Genomic DNA, 21,351 nt, shown 5'->3' with positions numbered 1-21,351 from the left:
AAATCAGACCAGTGACTAATTTGACAATGAATTTTGAACTGCATACAAAGACTATCTATGTCATAATTGGCTTCAGTGGCTAAGGGTACGGAGTACAAGGACCCCAATTCTATTCTCATTTTCCTTAGCTTTGAGCAAACTTTAGTTATATGTTCTTTTTACAGTTTTCTGGTGCATTCATTGAAAGCAAAACAACAACTGTTCGTTTTTCTGCTTGGTGGTTTGTTGAAACTGAAAGTGTATTCAAACTGTTTTCTCCATGTTTCTCTTTCAATAAAATCTACTGTATTTCATGGAAATATTTGACTACTGGGCTTATCTTCTAAATTCATCCAAGGACAGAAGGAGAGCCAGTGGCCCATTCAGTCCAGCAACTCGTTCTCAAATTAGCCAACAAGAAGCCAAAATTAAGCCAAAATTAGCCAGTGGGAAACCTCCAGGCAAGATTCCTTGAATTTGTCCAAGCCTCTCTTAAAGCCATCCAAGTTAGTGACCATCACTGCCTTTTCTGTGTGAGAGAGTTTCATTGTTTAACCACACACTGCATGAAGGAACACTCTCTTTTATCTGCCCTGAACCAAAGAATGCCACTTTCTGTTTTCTGCACAAAAATACCCAAATCCTACCATTGGGAATAAATTGGGGTTTTCCCCCTGATGGAACCTTGATTCTCTTCCTCCTTCTTCTTCTCCTTCTTTCTCAAGGCTTCTGTGTCACCCAGTTCCGAATGTTTTCTGGGCAGCTCATAACATACCAAATACTGAGATCAGGTTCTAAAACTTTATAAAGCTAATACAACATAAAACCAGCAAAAGGTGGATAGCATGAGTTCAACAATGGTCACGGCAGCATCAAAAGTGTTGCAGATCTTAACATCCTAAAAATATACAGAGGGTCTGTACTAAAATAAAAAAAAAAAATGTTAATCATGTGCACACATATCTGCTAACCCAAGTGGCTGGCTTAAACAAGTTATGGGGTTTCTCTTTCTCAGACACATAAGACGAGCCCTGCAGGATCAGACCATAAGCTGATCTAGTCCAGCATTCTGTTCTCATTGTGGTAAAGGCAAAGGACCCCTGGATGGTTAAGTCAAGTCAAATTCAACTATGGGGTGCAGCGCTCATCTCTGCTTTCAGGCCAAGGGAGCCGGCGTTTGTCCACAGACAGTTTTCTGGGTCATGTGGCCAGCAGGACTAAACCGCTTCTGGTGCAACGGGACACCGTGACGGAAACCAAAGTTCACCCCATCGCGGGGATTCGAACTGCCAACATTCTGATCAGCAAGCCCAAGAGGCTCAGTGGTTTAGCCCACAGTGGTGCCACCTTCTCATGCACACAAGACAACTCTGGGAAACCCACAAGCAGAAGCTGAATCACTCTCCTGTTTGTGATCTTTAGCAACTGGTATGCAGAGGCCTTATGCCCCTGATTCCGGAGTTATCCAAAAGGAACCATTTTGACTACTCTGCTGCATTGGCTGCCATTTTGTTTTCAGTCCCCAATTTTAGAAAAGCCTGAGACATGTTGGCAACTGAGGCGAACCACAAAACGTTGCCTCCTTCTATTTAACCTGACTAGTAGCAGTGGCAGAGGGAGCCTCTTGGGCAAACCACCCATAGAGGCAGGACAGGGTGCATGCCACCCATAGGAATGGGACGGGCAGTGCCCATAAGGACGGGATGGGGCGCATCACATCCATAGGGACAGGGCGTGCCATGGGGCCTCAGCTGCCCTACAGTTGGAGGAGAAGCAGTGGGCAGACAGTGTGGAGTCTGTAGGCACCAGAGACACATGGTTTGGGCACACGGCAGGCCCCGCAGTTGGCGCCGCCCACCATTTTGTCACCCCCCTCAGTGGAGACACCCGGGGCAGACTGCACCTACTGCGCCCACCCCCCTTGCTATAGTCTTGTGAGCACTTATCAACTGTGGCTCCAGCATGCCTCTTCTGGGGAGGTTGACATAGAATCGTAGAATCATAGAAGAGTTGGAAGAGACCACAAGGGCCATCGAGTCCAACCCCCTACCAAGCAGGAAACACCATCAGAGCACTCCTGACATATGGTTGTCAAGCCTCTGCTTAAAGACCTCCAAGGAAGGAGACTCCACCACACTCCTTGGCAGCAAATTCCACTGTCGAACAGCTCTTACTGTCAGGAAGTTCTTCCTAATGTTTAGGTGGAATCTTCTTTCTTGTAGTTTGGAACCATTGCTCCGTGTCCGCTTCTCTGGAGCAGCAGAAAACAACCTTTCTCCCTCCTCTATGTGACATCCTTTTATATATTTGAACCTGGCTATCATATCACCCCTTAACCTCCTCTTCTCCAGGCTAAACATGCCCAGCTCCCTTAGCCGTTCCTCATAAGGCATTGTTTCCAGGCCTTTGACCATTTTGGTTGCCCTCCTCTGGACACGTTCCAGTTTGTCAGTGTCCTTCTTGAACTGTGGTGCCCAGAACTGGACACACTACTCCAGGTGAGGTCTGACTAGAGCAGAATACAGTGGCACTATTACTTCCCTTGATCTAGATGCTATACTCCTATTGATGCAGCCCAGAATTGCATTGGCTTTTTTAGCTGCCGCGTCACACTGTTGGCTCATGTCAAGTTTGTGGTCAACCAAGACTCCTAGATCCTTTTCACATGTACTGCTGCTCTCAAGCCAGGTGTCACCCATCAATCCAGGAATGTGGCCAGACCACCACCTCTAGCACTTAGGACAGGGAGGTCTAACCAGACACACTGACTCCGGAAAGATACTGGGGGGGGGGGGTTGACGTTGTGTGTGACATCATGACATCAGAACGTTGTGTCCTGGCATCACACATGGTGTCACAATTTCATGTAACACTGTCGCACGTGACATCCAGGTGTCACGTGGCAGCTTGGCTTCCATGAGCGGTGGATCCTCCATCTCCTCCTTCTCCTGCCACAGCCATGGTCCAGGGGCTGCTTCCTCTCCACAGCAGCAGCAGAGGGAGGAGAAGGAGCCACCACGGAGCAATGGTTCCAAACTACAAGAAAAAAGATTCCACCTAAACATTAGGAAGAACTTCCTGACAGTGAGAGCTGTTCGACAGTGGAATTTGCTGCCAAGGAGTGTGGTGGAGTCTCCTTCTTTGGAGGTCTTTAAGCAGAGGCTTGATGACCATATGTCAGGAGTACTCTGATGGTGTTCCCTGCTTGGCAGGGGGTTGGACTCGATGGCCCTTGTGGTCTCTTCCAACTCTATGATTCTATGATTCTATGATTCTATGATTCTATGACCACATACCCAGCTCATGTGACTACCAAAGGACCAGATGTTGCAAACAATCGTGCCGTGCCCAGGCGTCATACGCAACAGCAACACATCTGGGCATCGTGCCCAGATGAGCATTGAGGGGGCACAGACCCCACTAACAAATACTGGGGGGCTCAGAGGGGTTCAGCCCCCAGGAATCAGCACTTTACAGACCAAGTGGGACACAGTAGTCTTTTGACACTGAAATAAATTTCCATATTGTAAATTAAGGTTAGTGTTATTGAATAAACAGCATCAATATATATATATTGTGTGTAAATAATTATGCAGTTAAATACACCATTAATATATTTAGCATATTTATTCATTAAACAAAATCTAATACACAAACAGATGTATGCGCCTTTGTTGGTAGAGGGTAAAGGGACCCCTGACCGTTAGGTCCAGTTGTGGACGGCTCTGGTGCTGCGGCGCTCATCTCGCTTTGTTGACCAAGGGAGCCGGTGTTTGTCTGCAGACAGTTTTTCCGGGTCATGTGGCCAGTATGACAAAGCCGCTTCTGGCAAACCAGAGCAGCGCACGGAAACGCCGTTTACCTTCCCGCCGGAGCATGACCTATTTATCTACTTGCACTTTGACGTGCTTTAGAACTGCTAGGTGGGCAGGAGCAGAGACCGAACAACGGGAGCTCACCCCATCGTGGGGATTCGAACCGCCGACTTTCTGATCGGCAAGTCCTAGGCTCTGTGGTTTAGACCACAGCACCACCCGCGTCCCTTCGTTAACAATGCTGACATCATCATCATCATCATCATCATCATCATCATCATCATCTAGAATGTTTCTAAAACCCAGCCAGATGGGTGGGATGTAAATAAAAATGTATTATTATTATTATTATTATTATTATTATTATTATTATTATTACTGTTAGATGGAGGGAGTCCACATTTTTCAGCTTTGTTTGCCTTGGTACTCTGTGCAGCATTGATACAGACTGAAGAGTTGGTAGGAAAACTGTCCGCTGCCTTATAGTGAGCCAGATCCTTAGTCCATCATGGTTTTTCTAGCTCAGTATCATTCAACAATTGTTTCTAATGGTGCCTTTTAATGATGTAACCAACACTGGGACCTTATGGTGAAAGGTGGGTGATAAATAAATACGTAAATAACTAATCTACGCTGACTGGTGGTGGCTCTCCAGAGTTCCAGGTGGAGTTCTCTGCCAGCCCTTCTTAGGCCTTCCATGGACCAGACCTGGGACCTCCACTTAGCTGAGGCACCTTCATCTATCTTCCTCTCCAGGAGACTTTTCTGGCTGAATTCTGCTTTTGAGCGTTTAAGCTTAGCAAGGGTCTGGTAGAAAGACTGCAAATCCCTCAGGTGATATTGCAGTGGTCTGACTTTTAATCAACGTGGAGTATTTCCCCTTGGCCCTACAAAACTTCTGGGATTTGGGGGAAGGATTTACCCCATTAAATTAAAGGGATTTATCTACCTGTCCAACCGGTTGGCTGCGATCAACAGGTAAATCACCGGGGTAGATCGCGGGATCATGACTCAACAACTCTGGACACTCCCCCCTAAAAAACACACGCTCCTCCTCTCTCCAATGGGTTGATCACTGGCAGGCTTTTTTATATATATACTGGGAGTAGATCACATTCTCTTGTGAGTTGGACATGCCACAGCTATACCATTCCCTATGGAAATGAATGGAGATTTCCCATTTTAGCCATGCAGGGGACCAGAATCCTTAGGGGAAACAGGGTTGTTATTGGTGGATAACATTTTCCAGCCATGACATTTTTCCCCACCTCAACCCTACAAAGTATGTTCCCTTACTGTACCCATTGCTGCAATCATTCTGAAAACGAGCAGTCTCCATTCCTTTTAAAAGACGTGACCGTGCCTTCACGGTCCAGTTCTGGGGTGGGTGGAATGAAAGAAAAAGTATCTGCCTACAATCTGGCAGGTTGAAACCACGCTTGCCTTCAAAGGAAACAGAATATTAAATCGACATTTTCAAATATGTGTCACTTATGCAGGAAAAGTCCACCTATTCCTGATGATGTAATTGGGATTATTTTATTTTAATTTATATATATATATAAATAAAAATGTGAGTGTAAATAAAGCACTATGGGAGGCTTCCTTTTGAGGAAGCTCAATGATAGAGCATGTTTAGGGAAGTTTTTAATGTTTGATGTCCTATTGTGCTTTTAATTCTGTTGGGAACCGCCCAGAGTGGCTTGGGAAACCCAGCCAGATGGGTGGGGTATTATTATTATTATTATTATTATTATTATTCAGGTATGCAGAAAATGTCACATTGAATTATTGGGGTCTCCAGACAGAGCTTGGAGAGACTGAATTTCTGGAGAGCTGCAGTCAGATGGACCAAGTCACATGGTCACATGGACCAAGGTCTGATTCAGCATTAGGCAGTTATCTCTATTCTTGTATTGCTGGGCTCCATCTCCCATCAGCCCCAGACATCATGGTCAATAGTCAGAGATGATGCAACTGTGGTATAGTGACACCTCTGCATTAACTACTTCTCAGACTTGGTAGACTCTGTTGTTGCTGAGTTTTTAAACAAAGAAATCAAAAGAGACCAGGAGACAAATCTTTCCTTGCATAGAGTAGACTTTATTGAGAAACAAGCATGAAGTGAACAGACCAAGACCATTTGCAGTTTTCAAGAAGATACCACATAGAAAACAACGAAGAGACGGGAGCAGTGGGTGAACTGAATCTACTACTTGCAATGGGAATGCAGACAGAACTCCTTTGGCAGGGAAAACCGACCACAATGTGTCACACTTCCCTGGTTAAAGAGAGCCAACTTTAAAGCTAGCAAAGGGGTTTTTTTTCCAGAAAATAAAGGGTGAAAGTACATCAATGCAGGGACTGAGCCTCAAAGATGCTGTGCAGGCACAGAACCAACCTCAGCTAGAACTGTGAAAGCTTAGCATTTTCGGCACCTGTACCGTATACCCATAAGCTTAGCCATGAATCCGTACCATATTTTTTTCCAATTCCCAACAGGATTGTGTACCAGGGGGGTTGTCCCTTGACACTTTAGCAAGGAGAACCACAGGGATTGCAGATACTGATTGGGATGCAGGAAGAATGGCAGCTACTAGCTGGATAGATAGGCCCACTTGGAATGACGCAGGATGGCAGGCACGAGGAGATACAGGAAGGCTGGCAACTACTAACTGGGTAGATGGGACCACAGGGAATGACACAGGATGGAGAACAGGAAGACTGGCAGGAAGGTTGAATACACAGTGGAGCGATGGGTCCACATGAATAGGAGCAGGGTTGGTGGCAGGGTTGATGGCAGCTGCTAACTGGGTAGATGGGACCACAGGGAATGACGCAGGATGGAGAACAGGAAGACTGGCAGGAAGGTTGGATACACAGTGGAGCAATGGGTCCACATGGATAGGAGCAGGGTTGATGGCAGGGTTGATGGCAGCTGCTAACTGGGTAGATGGGTCCACAAGGAATGACGCAGGATGGAGAACAGCAGGGTTGGCAGCTGCTAACTGGGTAGATGGGTCCACAGGTAATGGCGCAGGATGGGCGACAACAGGACACCATGTTGGAGAAGTTGAAGGTTAGCCTGGAACGAGATGTGAAGAACAAAAATGAATATGCCAACGCTTGTGAGACTTACTCAGAATTGACCCCTTGGAACCAAGGGCCATATTGAACTTAAGTCCATTCATTTCAACAGGTCTATGTTGAGTAGGACTTAGCTGGATGAAGTCCCAGATCTCCACCTTGGAAGACAGGCAAGTACAGTGGTACCTCAGGTTAAGTACTTAATTTGTTCCGAAGGACCATTCTTAACCTGAAACTGTTCTTAACCTGAAGCACCACTTTAGCTAATGGGGCCTCCTGCTGCCGCTGCACCGCCGGAGCACAATTTCTGTTCTCATCCTAAAGCAAAGTTCTTAACCCGTGGTACTATTTCTGGGTTAGCGGAGTCTGTAACCTGAAGTGTATGTAACCTGAGGTTCCACTGTACATCTACAGAAAAAGCTGAGACATTGTCCTAGCACAAATTGGACCCAAGAGCTGGTGCTTCCTTGGTCCATGAACCTGCAGGTGTTGATCATTTATGGAAGGTAGAGGGACCTCATAAAATGATGGTCATTTTGAGAAGTGCAAGTGCAAGTAAACTTGTTTTACAAACACCACCGCAAAGAAGCACCTCACATCCCACAAGCTGTAAAGAAAGTTGAGTTAAATCCAACCTACCGGTGAGAGCTGATGAAGAGGAGAAATCAAGAGGAGGCGATAGAAGCTGTTGGATGTGTCAAGCAATGCTGAGAGCTTTTATACAGTTTTCAAAGAAGCCAGAAGGCATCCTTGGTCACAAGGACTATCATTTACTGTATTCCTCATAAGTCAAGCTGCTCCAATCACAGCCCTGTTTTGGTTTGTGATTACTTGCCCCTTCTTAATCCTGGAAGTTTGGGTGTGCTTATTCCACACTAATTTCTCCTTTCATTGAAGAATATTACAAGTCTAAGCACCACATAGCAGGTTAGTTTCCTGGAAGCAGACCATTAATTTTAAAGGTAGGTCACAATAGCTATTTTCAGGACCATTTGCGCAACAAGGTCAACAGTATGGCTTCTGTGTCTTGTCTTTGAGATTTCTGGGGCTTCGTTTGGAGAAAATTGATTTGGTATGCATTTAAAACTGAATCTATCAAATCTACACTTTCCAAAACAATATGAAAATTGAAACTTAGCCATTCTTTGAAATGTATAAAAGGTAAAGGTAAAGGGACCCCTGACCATTAGGTCCAGTCGTGACCGGCTCTGGGGTTGCGGTGCTCATTTCGCTTTTTTGGCCGAGGGAGCCGGTGTACAGCTTCCGGTCATGTGGCCAGCATGACTAAGCGGCTTCTGGCGAACCAGAGCAGTGCGCGGAAATGCTGTTTACCTTCCCGCTGGAGCGGTACCTATTTATCTACTTGCACTTTGACGAGCTTTCGAACTGCTAGGTTGGCAGGAGCAGGGACCGAGCAACGGGAGCTCACCCCCTCGTGGGGATTCGAACCACCGACCTTCTGATCGGCAAGTCCTAGGCTCTGTGGTTTAACCCAAAGTGCCACCCGCGTCCCTTGAAATGTATGCTTATCTGAATTTTGTGGTGTAGTTCTCCCACTAAAGAATGATTGCCTTCAGAGAGCTCGAGGGTGGAATAACTTCATACCCTCCAACATTTCTCCTATCAAAATAGGGACAGCCTAAGTAAAAGTGGGACATTCCAGGATCAAATCAGAAGCCAGTACAGTCATACCTCGGGTTAAACATGCTTCAGGTTGAGTGTTTTCAGGTTACGCTCCGCGGTGACCCGGAAGTAGCGGAATGCGTTACTTCCAGGTTTCACCGCTCGCGCATTCGCAGACGCTCAAAATGACATCACACGTATGCGCGGAAGCAGCGAAACGCGACCCATGCATGTGCAGTCACGCAGTCGCATGTTATGGACTACTCAGCATGCGAACTGGGCTCCGGAACGGATCATGTTCGCATCCAGAGGTACCACTGTACAGTTTCTCTAAATCAGGGACATCCCTGGAAATTAGAGACACTTGGAGGGTCTGTGTTTCTTGGCACAAGCACACAATATCATGTTGTTGTTTCTCCAGAATCCCCAACAGAGAGTCCAACAAGCGCAAGTTGAAAAATTGGCCTTACTTTAACTGACATTAAAGGAATGCTATCCACATAGTCCCTAATGTAGAGGATTTGTGCTGGCAGCACAAGACCCTAACCTCCTTAACAGCCATGGAAGCGGGGGCAATTTTAATGGTGTACATTCCCCAGTCATTACCAACTTTTACATTGGGTTAGCACAGCCAACACACATTGACACTGGAAAGGGAAACTGCTTTTGCTCAGATATATGTGCTTGGACACAATGCCTTTATGAGTGCAAAAAGAGAGAGCATTGGAAAATATTAGTGTGAGGTAGAGAACCAGTTTTAAGCAGTTTTTTGTTTGTTCCAATACAGCGGTAAAAAGCGATTTTTCACATTTTTGTGCCACGATATGAATGAAAAGAATTTTGGACAAGTATTACTGATCTGATGTAAATTGTAAGAAAGCACTGAACAAATGGAAGTGGTGACAGACCCACAACTTTAAGCAATAGAGTAAGTTGTGATCCACTTGCGGTTGCAGTGTTTGTGATGCCCATGATGGTTTCCCCAGTTTGCAAATTTGCCCCCAATCTAAAAAGTTGCTGAACCTCACAAGGGCAAAATACAATGGTACCTTGGTTCTCAAATGCCTTGGTTCTCAAGCGCGGAAAACCTGGAATGAATTGTTCTGGTTTTTGAACGTTTTTCAGAAGTCAAACATCTGGTGCTGTTGTCAGCTATTGTTTCTGGGGTACCTGCACCAATCAGAAGCTGAGCCTTGGTTTTTCAACATTTCAGAAGTCAAACGGACTTCTGGAACGGATTAGGTTTGGTGCTGTTCCTTTTGCTATTTATTTTGTATTTTTGTTTTTGAGGCTTTTTGGGTTAATTTGTTTTTGTGACTGTGTGGAACCCAGTTCAGCTACTGATAGATAGACTGATTGATTGTATGACTGCAGAAATGGATACCCCCCATCCAAACAATGGGTATCATCCATGCAGGTAAGAAAAAAAGTAATTTAAATTTTTATCATCTACAATACTGCCCTATTTATTTTATAGTACACTACATTGATTATTAAGGGACGCGGGTGGCGCTGTAGTCTAAACCACAAAGCCTAGGGCTTGCCAATCAGAAGGTCGGTGGTTCGAACCCCCGTGACAGGGTGAGCTCCCGTTGCTTGGCCCCTGCTCCTGCCAACCTAGCAGTTTGAAAGCACGTCAAGTGCAAGTAGATAAATAGGTACCGCTCTGGCGGGAAGGTAAACGGCATTTCCGTGCGCTGCTATGGCTTGCCAGAAATGGCTTAGTCATGCTGGCCACATGACCCGGAAAAACTGTCTGCGGACAAACGCCGGCTCCCTCAGCCAGTAAAGTGAGATGAGCACCGCAACCCCAGAGTCGTCTGCGACTGGACCTAATGGTCGGGGGTCTCTTTACCTATTTTTTTACATTGATTATTGCTTTCATTTTATGGATCAGTAGTCTTGTTAGATAGTAAAATTCTTGTTGTATTGCTGTTTTAAAAGTCTGGAACACATTAATCCATTTTGAATTACTTTCTATGGGAAAGCACACCTTGGTGTTGAAATGCTTTGGTTTTGGAACGGACTTCCGGAATGGATTAAGTTTAGAACCAAGCTGCCAGTGTAATGCATATGCTAGGAGATCTGTAAATGGCTTGTGAAAGACCACCCATCCCTCATCAAAACCTTACACAAACATATTCTTAAATCACAAAGTGGTAGTGTTGGTTTGACACAAATTAGCACCCAACCTGACTATTATTTGGAAGTGTGTTGTGGTGTTTATACCAAAAGGTGCTGCCTGAGGCTGTCCGAGTAAGAACACCTGCTGTTTTTCATTTAATAACTTCAGCTTTAATGACTCCCATGGGAGCCAGGATCTAATAGGAGCCATAAAGATCTGAGCAGCTCATCCCAAAATTGAACACTCCAACCCTCTAATATTAAAGAAAGCAAATACTAGTGACTGGACATTTTAGCAACTCAGATGGCTCATGCCTGAGTATTTAGATTTAATTCTATGGCTTCACCAAATCAAAGAGAGGGGAGGTGCTAAAGAAGCTTCATTCATGCTCCAGGCCTTCATCATCGTTGATTTAGAGAATGAATCTAAAGTTTGGCAGAATCTCTCTTCCCCTGTTATTTTCTTTTTCTTTTCAAAAGTTGCTGCAAGCTTCCATGACCATAAATCCTAGAATCGAAGAATCCTAGAATTGGAAGGTCCAAAGGTCGTGTGGTCCAATTCCTTGTGATGCAGGAATCTCAGCTGAAGCACCTATAACAATGCTTTTAAGCTCTGCTTAAAAACCTCCAAGGAAGAGGAGACTACAGACTCCCGAAGGAGACTGTTCCACAGTTGAACAGCTCTTTCCATCAGAAAGTTCTTCCAAGAAAATCTTCAATAAAGAAAGCTCTTCCTGATGTTCGGTTGGAATCTCCTTTCTTGTAACTTGAAGCCATTGGTTCAAGCCCTACCCTCTGGAACAGGAGAAGACAAGCTTGCTCCATCTTCCATCTGACAGCCCTCGAGATATTTGAAGATGGCTACCATATCTACTAGGGACGCGGTTGGCACTTTGGGCTAAACCACAGAGCCTAGGACTTGCCGATCAGAAGGAAGCTGTACGCCGGCTCCCTTGGCCAATAAAGTGAGATGAGCGCCGCAACCTCAGAGTCGGTGATGACTGGACCTAATGGTCAGGGGTCCCTTTACCTTTACCATATCTACTCTTAGTCTTTTTTCCAGGATAAACATACCCAACTCCCTCAAAACATTCCTCATAAGGCTTAGTTTCCAGACCTTGACCATCTTGGTCGCCCTCCTCTGCACACCTCCCAGCTTGCCAATATTCTTCTTAAATTGTGGCACCCAGTATTCTGTGGGACACAGTATTCCAGACACAGGGTCTATCCAAGACCAGAATAGACTGGGACTATTATTTCCCTTGATCTGATCACTATACTTCTGTTGATAGCAATAGCTGTTTTTGCTAATGTATAACACCATTGATTTGTGTGCTGGGGTCAGCAAACTTTTTTAGCAGGGGGCCAGTCCACTGTCCCTCAGACCTTGTGGGGGGCCGGATTATATTTTGAAAAAAATATATGAACGAATTCCTGTGCCTCACAAATAACCCAGAGTAGTACTTTAAATAAAAGCACACATTCTGCTCATGTAAAAACACCAGGCAGGCCCCACAAATAACCCAGAGATGCATTTCAAATAAAAGGACACATTCTACTCATGTAAAAACACGCTGATTCCCGGACCATCCGCAGGCTGGATTTAGAAGGTGATTGGGCCGGATGCGGCCCCCAGGCCTTAGTTTGCCTACCCATGGTGTTAAGCTTGTGATCCACTAGGTTCTCCTATCTGTTAAAGTCATCTTGAATCTCAGTTCCATCTTCTGCAGCATTAGTTTCCCTCCCAGTTTGGTGTCATCTGCAAATTCCATCATCCCAGTCACTTACAAAGACATTGAAAAACAATGGGCCCAGGACAGAACCCTGCAGCACCATGCTTGTCCTTTGAATTCAATGTGGAAGGCGTTGTTTAATGTTGACATCTGTAGGAATTTTGAAGAAAGTTTAAAAGGAATTCTGTAAAACAGAGGAAACTGTCCCAGAATGAGAAAATGGAGTGTACAAACTTCTTGAGGATGCAGTTGAAGGGGGCTTGCAGTCTTGACAGGTGTATGCAGTGCTATTTTCCTAGAAAAAGAGGTGCTGGTACTCACCACAAATGCCTCCCAAGTTCTCCTATGTTGGCAAGGGGCGCGGGTGGCACTGTGGTCTAAACCACTGAGCCTCTTGGGCTTGCTGATCAGAAGGTTGGTGGTTCAAATCCCCATGACGGGGTGAGCTTCCATTGCTCTGTCCCAGCTCCTGCCAACCTAGCAGTTCTAAAGCACACTAGCGCAAGTAGATAAATAGGTACCGCTCCGGCGGGAAGGTAAACGGCGAATTTGTGCGCTCTGGCACTCATCATGGTCCTCCGTGAGCCAGTAGCGATTTAGTAGTCCTGCTGGCCACATGACCCAGAAAACTGTCTGCGGACAAACGCCGGCTCCCTTGGCCTGAAAGCGAGATGAGCGCCACAACCCCAGAGTCTCCTTTGACAGTACTTAACCACCCAAAGTTCCTTTACCGTTTACCTTATATTGGCAATGGGGTCCACCAGAGGGTTGCCAGAACTGAGTTCTGGCAGATTCCAGCTGGGAAAAAATCCTGTGTCTATGAAAAGGAGGAAAATAACAATTTTTTAAAGTGCACTAAATAATCACAGGTATGAACAGCTAGATGATGAAAGAGGATTGGCAGTGTACAATTTGAAAATAATAAACACAGGTCAGGTAAGGAAAGGCTACATAAAAACAGGTTGGATTAATTAGTAGGCACTTTGTTAGGCAGAACACCTGTAGACGTTTTAGGCTTCAAGGGAGGGACTTGCTCTCCTTGCACCGTATAAAAGGACCTTTGAGTCGCGATTCTTCCATCAGCTCCTCTCAGCTCCACCTGAATATTTCACTGAAAACTTGGTAAGTGAGAGAATTTCACATCTTTTATTGCCTCTTCCATATGAACTGCATGCTCTCCATCTCCTTCCTTGAACCTAGACCTGCTTCTGCTTTCTGATCATGTTCAGCATCTTGCACTCAACTTTAGAGAGTTAGATTTTGAGGAAGATGTATTTTCCATGGGGTCAAGTTCACAATTGTCTACGCCATGGCTAGGGAACGTCTTTGGTTCTTCAGGAGCTGCTGGTCTACAGCACCCATCAACCTTGGCCCTTGGCCCTACCATCCAGAGCTGATGGATGTTGGAGTTCATCAGCATCTGGAAGGTCTCAGAAGTTACTTCATTCCTGGTCTACACAAACTGGTTGTAGCTCTCCAGGGCTTTGAACAGGGCTCTTTTCCTGACTTACCTTGAGAGACCAAGGAGTGAACCAGGGGAAATGAGATAGAAAGGCACGTGATCTGCTCATTCTTTCTATGTTTCTCAGAGTTAGGTGCTTCCAACAACCATGTAAGTTAGGTGAGTGTCATCATCCCAATATTGCACATTGGCAGCAGTAGTTGTGAGGGAGGGCTAATGGTGAAAAGAGAGAAGACCCAGAAGCGTAGCTAAAGTCTAAAAAATAATCAGATGCACCCAAGTAATAATTTCAGGGTTGCCTGGAACAGATTTCTCAGACACCAAATGCCTGGGCAGACAGGAATGGTTTTAGATCCTTCCTCAAAGTTAATAATAAGGCAGGCAGGCAGAGCTCAGTGGGGCTGGCATTCCAGAAATGGAAGCTGCCCCTCAAGGTCACTTCATTTGCCACCCCAGTGACAGCACAACTAAGAAGGACGCCACTGTTCCAGTATTGCTGGTTTGGATTCATTGATGATAGGTTTTTAATTGAATTGCTTATTATGTCTTAATATTTTCATCTTTGCACTATATATCTCCCAGACCCTGCTGGTGTTGGTGATCATTATTTATTGGTTTTTCATAAAATAAATGATAAACTGTTGATTGTAAGAGGGTTGGGGGGGGACTGAAAGAGGTTTACAAAGCAGGTGGTGCTGCTGATACAGTTTCTCAAAACTGAATGAATGAATCATGAATGAATGTTTTACCCATCCTCAAAACCGCAACCTATCCTTTCAGACCCAGCTCCATCCCTCCAAGATGTCTTGTGGCTTCGTCTCATCCTGCCAGCCCTGCTGCGCCCCATCCTGCGTCAGCTACCCGGTCGGGGCTGTGGGCTCACTGTGCTCCCCTTGTGGTGGTGGCATCTCAGGGGGCTTGGCGTCCTATGGTGGAGGAGTGTCATCGAGTAGCCTTGGCCTGACCTCTGGGGGCAACGTTGGCTGCGTCAATCAGCTGCCACCATGTGAATTAGTCATCCAGCCACCTCCCAGTAGTGTGATCCTCCCAGGAGCAGTCATTGCCGCCAGCTGTGAGCCAGTTCAAGTGGGAGGATACACTGCCTGTGGTGGAGGATCCTCTCTTGGTGGAGGGCTAGGAAGTGGCCGCTCTAAATATTGTTGCTATTAATAGGAGAGCCCAGGCAAGGCGCCGCCTCCTTTCATTAAAGCTAACTTCAGCATGGAACCTGTTCTCTGTGAGTTTCTGTTGTGTTCCTCCCACACTTCAACACCACCACCCCACATTTCAATTTCCAGCACTAATCGAGACCCCTAAAATGCATAACACCTTTTTTTTTTTTTTTTTGTATGGGCATGGTAGCAATTTTACTATGCTAAGCTAAATACTAAACAAAGGAAAGTGTCAGGGGGTTTTGGTTTTTTTAAATAATAATAATAATAATAATAATAATAATAATAGTAAAATAATTTTTATTTATACCCCGCCCTCCCCAGCCACGGTCGGGCTCAGGGCGGCTAACAAGCAGGGGACTTGTATGTATTTTTTTTTTTGCCCCAAATTCCAATATGCTAGCAAAAGAAGACCACCAGCAGCAAAAATCAGGATCAGATCTTCCCTTTTAATAGAGAGAGGTTGGAATTCCTAGATGCCCTGAAACATCTTCTCTTTCAGATTTCAGAATGCGTGAACATTCTGTCCCTGTACCATGTGAAACATCAGGTTGATCGCTAGATGGCACCACAACCTATGGTGGCCTGCATTTTCATTATTTATTTCTTGCTTTAGAGGCAAGATGGAATTGCTGTCACATTCAGGGAGGCCAGCAATAGGTAGGAGCAGAGTCTGCTTCACGCTGCTGGAAGGACTCTGTGTGGAAGCGTTTGGTTTTGCTTGGTTTAATTGGCAGCTAGTCTGGGAAGGAAGGGACAGGTTAAGAGTGGTGGGTTCATCAAATGAGGCAGTATTGCATTGAGGGCACTCTTTGTCGATTATGATGAGATCAAAGACCACTTTCAGAGTTGGTTGCATTACCGACAACTACATGAAACATATAAAGAAGACTGTAAGAAAGGATTTATTATTAGAATGGGAGACGAAAGATGAAGAGGTAAAATCAGTTATGATTAAATGGGCACAAGATGTAGGTCACAACATCACGATGGAGGATTGGGTTAAATTATGGAAAACTGACTTAAAATTTACAGACTGTTCCCTATTGAAGGAGAATTACATGAAGATGATGTACTGATGGTACACAACACCAGTGCAGTTAGGGAAAATGTACAAAACTAGTTCAAACATATGTTGGAAATGTAAGGAAAAGGAGGGAACATTTTATCATATGTGGTGGGATTGTAAAGTAATTTTTAAAAATGGGAAATGATATACAATGAACTGAAGAAAATGTTCCATTTAACATTTGTTAAAAAACCCGAGGCATTTTTGTCGGGGATCGTAGGGAAAGACCTGCCAAAAAAGTTGAAAAACATCTTCATGTATGCGACAACGGCCGCGAGAGTTTTGATAGCACAAGGATGGAATACTGAAGAAATCCCAACTAAAGAATCATGGCAAGAAAAATTGATGGATTATGCAGAACTGGCAAAATTGACTCATAAGCTACGGGACAAGGATAACTGTGACTTTAAGGATGAATGGGAACCCTTTACAAAGTATTTGAAGACGCAACAAAGTGAACTGGACTCCTTGGCAGGTTTTGAATAAACATCCACAATTATTATTATTATTATTATTACTGATAATAATTAGCTAAACAGTTGGAGTATTTATACTACTCTGTAACATGCAGAAAATAGCATTATGGGAGAAACCAAAGACTGGAATGGAGGGAAGTCAGGGGGTGGGGTGGGGGAGGGGTTTTGGGGGGAGGGGGAGGAAAAATGGGGAGGGAATAAGGATATGTATTTGGAAAATATGTTTTGTTATAACTTTGAATAATTTTATTTTTTTTAAAAAGGCACTCTGTCGCCCTGCTTGGCTTTGCAGGGGTTTTTTGGAGCTTCCCTTTCATCTGGCATGCACATTGGGTTGAATGCTGAGCCAGCAGAGCCACAGGGAATAATAATAATAATAATAATAATAATAATAATAATAATAATAATAATAATAAATTTATTTATACCCTGCCCACCTGGCTGGGTTTTCCCAGCCACTCTGGGCGGCTTACAACAAAAGATTAAAAATACATTAAAACATCAGTCATTAAAAACTTCCCTCAACAGGGCTGCCTTCAGATGTCTTCTAAAAGTCTGGTAGTTGTTTATTCCCTTGACTTCTGAAGGGAGGGTGTAACACAGGGCAGGTGCCACTGTCGAGAAGGTCCTCTGCCTGGTTCCCTGTAACCTCACTTCTCGCAATGAGGGAACCATCAGAAGGCCCTCAGAACTGGACCTCAGTGTCCGGGCTGAATGATGAGAGACCTTCCCCTCAGGTATACTGGACCAAGGCCATTTAGGGCTTTAAAGGTCAACACCAACACTTTGAACTGTGCCCGGAAACATACTGGGAGCCAATGTAGGTCTTTCAGGACCAATGCTATATGGTCTCGGCAGCTTACTTGGTCTTGCAAATCCTCAAAGTTGTGATATTTCAATAAATAAAGCCTTCCTCCAAAGTTTGCTTCCTGAGCCTTTTTGTAGCATCTGACACTCAAGTGCACATTGATTTGATAGAATCACCTTTATATGCAAGCCAAACTGAATTCACTCCTGAAACATTACCCTATTTGGACAACTTAGGAAATTTAATGGCACGTGAATTTCTGATGGTCTACAATAGGCTCGAACCATTCACAAATACACTTCTCACAATGGTAACCATTGCAGAGTTCTTGTACAATAGGTTGTGCATATTCTAAGCACATTTGAACTGGGACAAGGTACTTGGGAAGAAATATCTCTCCCACACTTTTTCCACAGCTCAAGGGCACAGAATATTATGGTTATGAATCAGCCGAAGATCAGAGATGCTTTATTTAATCCTTTAGCTTCTAGTCAGTTAATTGATTCATTAAACTATTAAAGGCAGCTGTGTTTTCATATTGCTAAACCTCAATCTGGAAATCTTCTTCATTGTGATACAAGAGGAATACAGCTTACTTGAGCTGGCAGGTGGCAAAGGATCTAAAGCAACTGCAGACTGACTGACTGACTGACTGACTGGTTATATACTGATTAAATAGATCTAAGTGGTGTACAGAAAACTGAAGAAACAACAGACTACTTAAACAAAATATTACAATAACACAGTTTCATAGAAAAATAACACACTAATACAAAGTTATTGATATGTATAAATCAGTTCATTTTCCTTCTGACGCATCCTCCCTCTCAGTTTCCAGGTTCTCACCCAGGGCTCAAACAAACTCTCATCTCATCCACAAAAGTCACACAGTGAGAAGAGTTCCTGGAAGCAGCAGCCATTGCCCTAGTCTCTCACTCCAGACTTGCTTTTAAGGGCAGACCCAAGGTGGATGGTACTTCCTCAGGCTCTTGGCAGCTGTTTCCCATTCAGCTGCACTCTCCACGCCATAGAAGCCAACTCTTAGGGGCCGTGGGGGCTCCGGCCCCCACAATAAAACATTTGAGGGGTCTGGACCCCCACAAAGTTGATGGGCATTCCCATTCAAATGGTGTGTGTGCACTGTGTCATGCAATTGATTATGCTTACCTGGGGCGCCACAATGTTTTATTCAAGTTGGCAGCCCTGCCCCACACCTAATAATAATATTTATACCCTGCCCATCTGGCTGAGTGTAGCCAGCCATTCTGGGAAGGTTACAGCAGGTTTGTTGAGTTTCCCGGGGGTCCAACGGATGGAAAAGGGGGCCTCCTCCACTCACAGGTCTTTCTCCACCCTCTATCCTCTCCACTTCCTCCTCCAGCATAGGGATGGGGATTTTTAGGGCCTGGGGCCAAATGTAACCTTCCAGATCTCTAAAATTTATAAAACACATGCTTATTGCGCATGTGTATTAAACATGAAATGAGGTGATGATGTACCTGATTGGTGAAGATTGAAATGCTTTGTTTGAAATTTTATATATACCACTGCCTGGACCACGGGGCAGGGTTGCAGTTTTGCGGAATGATCCATCTGTAACCTACTGCTTTGCAATAAACAACGCTGGACTCCTAACTCCTCACGTTTTTGAGTTTTATTGGCTTAAACTCAAGAGATAAGCTATTTTCTGGCATACAACAGGGAGACATGGGAGGGATGTTGTCCCAGATTTTGTTTAGAAAAAGCTGGGGCACATGGAATGGGTTTCACTATGCAAGCAGCCTGCAGACAATCAAGAGGTACATTTTCTGGCCAGGCAAAAGCAATCCAGGAAGATGTGGCCTGGAGAGAAGAAGAAGAAGAGTTTGGATTTGATATCCTGCTTTATCACTACCCGAAGGAGTCTCAAAGCAGCTAACATTCTCCTTTCCGTTCCTCCCCCACAATACCATTTGAATGGGTATGGAAAACGGGGGCCTCCGTGCTCACACACCATTTGAATGGGCATGCCCATCAACTTTGTGGGGGCCAGACCCCTCAAATATTTTATTATGGGGGCCGGAGCCCCCACGGCCCCTAAGAGTTGGCTTCTATGGCGTGGAGAGTGCAGCTGAATGGGAAACAGCTGCCAAGAGCCTGAGGAAGTACCATCCACCTTGGGTCTGCCCTTAAAAGCAAGTCTGGAGTGAGAGACTAGGGCAATGGCTGCTGCTTCCAGGAACTCTTCTCACTGTGTGACTTTTGTGGATGAGATGAGAGTTTGTTTGAGCCCTGGGTGAGAACCTGGAAACAGAGAGGGAGGATGTGTCAGAAGGAAAATGAACTGATTTATACATATCAATAACTTTGTATTAGTGTGTTATTTTTCTATGAAACTGTGTTATTGTAATATTTTGTTTAAGTAGTCTGTTGTTTCTTCAGTTTTCTGTACACCACTTAGATCTATTTAATCAGTATATAACCAGTCAGTCAGTCAGTCACTCTGCAGTTGCTTTAGATCCTTTGCCACCTGCCAGCTCAGGTAAGCTTTATTCCTCTTGTATCACAATGAAGAAGATTTCCAGATTGAGGTTTAGCAATATGAAAACACAGCTGCCTTTAATAGTTTAATGAATCAATTAACTGACTAGAAGCTAAAGGATTAAATAAAGCATCTCTGATCTTCGGCTGATTCATAACCATAATATTCTGTGCCCTTGAGCTGTGGAAAAAGTGTGGGAGAGATATTTCTTCACAAGTACCTTGTCCCAGTTCAATTGTGCTTAGAATATGCACAACCTATTGTACAACAAGAACTCTGCAATGGTTACCATTGTGAGAAGTGTATTTGTGAATGGTTCGAGCCTATTGTAGACCATCAGAAATTCACGTGCCATTAAATTTCTGAAGTTGTCCAAATAGGGTAATGTTTCAGGAGTGAATTCAGTTTGGCTTGCATATAAAGGTGATTCTATCAAATCAATGTGCACTTGAGTGTCAGATGCTACAAAAAGGCTCAGGAAGCAAACTTTGGAGGAAGGCTTTATTTATTGAAATATCACAACTTTGAGGATTTGCAAGACCAAGTAAGCTGCCGAGACCATATAGCATTGGTCCTGAAAGACCTACATTGGCTCCCAGTATGTTTCCGGGCACAGTTCAAAGTGTTGGTGTTGACCTTTAAAGCCCTAAATGGCCTTGGTCCAGTATACCTGAGGGGAAGGTCTCTCATCATTCAGCCCAGACACTGAGGTCCAGTTCTGAGGGCCTTCTGATGGTTCCCTCATTGCGAGAAGTGAGGTTACAGGGAACCAGGCAGAGGACCTTCTCGACAGTGGCACCTGCCCTGTGTTACACCCTCCCTTCAGAAGTCAAGGGAATAAACAACTACCAGACTTTTAGAAGACATCTGAAGGCAGCCCTGTTGAGGGAAGTTTTTAATGACTGATGTTTTAATGTATTTTTAATCTTTTGTTGTAAGCCGCCCAGAGTGGCTGGGGAAACCCAGCCAGGTGGGCAGGGTATAAATAAATTTATTATTATTATTATTATTATTATTATTATTATTATTATTATTATTATTATTATTCCCTGTGGCTCTGCTGGCTCAGCATTCAACCCAATATGCATGCCAGATGAAAGGGCAGCCCCAAAAAACCCCTGCAAAGCCAAGGAGGGCGACAAAGAGTGCCCTTTAAAAAAAAAAATATTCAAAGTTATAACAAAGCATATTTTCCAAAAAACATATTCTTATTCCCTCCCCATTTTTCCTCCCCCCACAAAACCCATCTCCCCACCCCAGGTCCAGTCTTGGGTTTCTCCAATAATGCTATTTTCTGCATGTTACAGAGTTGTAAAATCCTCCAACTGTTTAGCTAATAATTATCAGTTTAAAAAAACCTGTAAATTTTAAGTCAGTTTTCCATAATTTAACCCAATCCTCCATCATGATGTTGTGATCTACATCTTGTGCCCATTTAACCATAACTGATTTTACCTCTTCATCTTTCGTCTCCCTTTCTAA

At 44.4% G+C, this 21,351-nt stretch overlaps 1 protein-coding gene and 2 long non-coding RNA genes across 3 annotated transcripts in view; 2 read left to right on the top strand and 1 right to left on the bottom strand.

Moving 5' to 3' along the window:
- LOC309329961 (T-lymphocyte surface antigen Ly-9-like) overlaps positions 1-21,351 on the top strand; it is a 319,160-nt gene that overhangs the window by 255,779 nt on the left and 42,030 nt on the right. The gene's annotated exons all lie outside the window — the stretch shown is intronic.
- LOC309330584 lies at positions 5,877-7,569 on the bottom strand. The gene is made up of 2 exons (XR_014151492.1): positions 7,521-7,569; positions 5,877-6,879 (listed from the first exon to the last, which is right to left on the bottom strand). It is a non-coding gene; the product is annotated as an uncharacterized lncRNA (long non-coding RNA).
- Positions 13,450-15,055, top strand: LOC309331051. The gene is made up of 2 exons (XR_014151706.1): positions 13,450-13,483; positions 14,604-15,055. It is a non-coding gene; the product is annotated as an uncharacterized lncRNA (long non-coding RNA).

The sequence above is a fragment of the Podarcis erhardii genome (genome assembly GCF_964252035.2).
Source record: "Podarcis erhardii genome assembly, chromosome: 15".
In the NCBI taxonomy this organism is placed as follows: Eukaryota; Metazoa; Chordata; class Lepidosauria; order Squamata; family Lacertidae; genus Podarcis; species Podarcis erhardii.
Note: the sequence above shows the minus strand (reverse complement) of the source record. Positions and strands in the feature narration are given on the sequence as shown.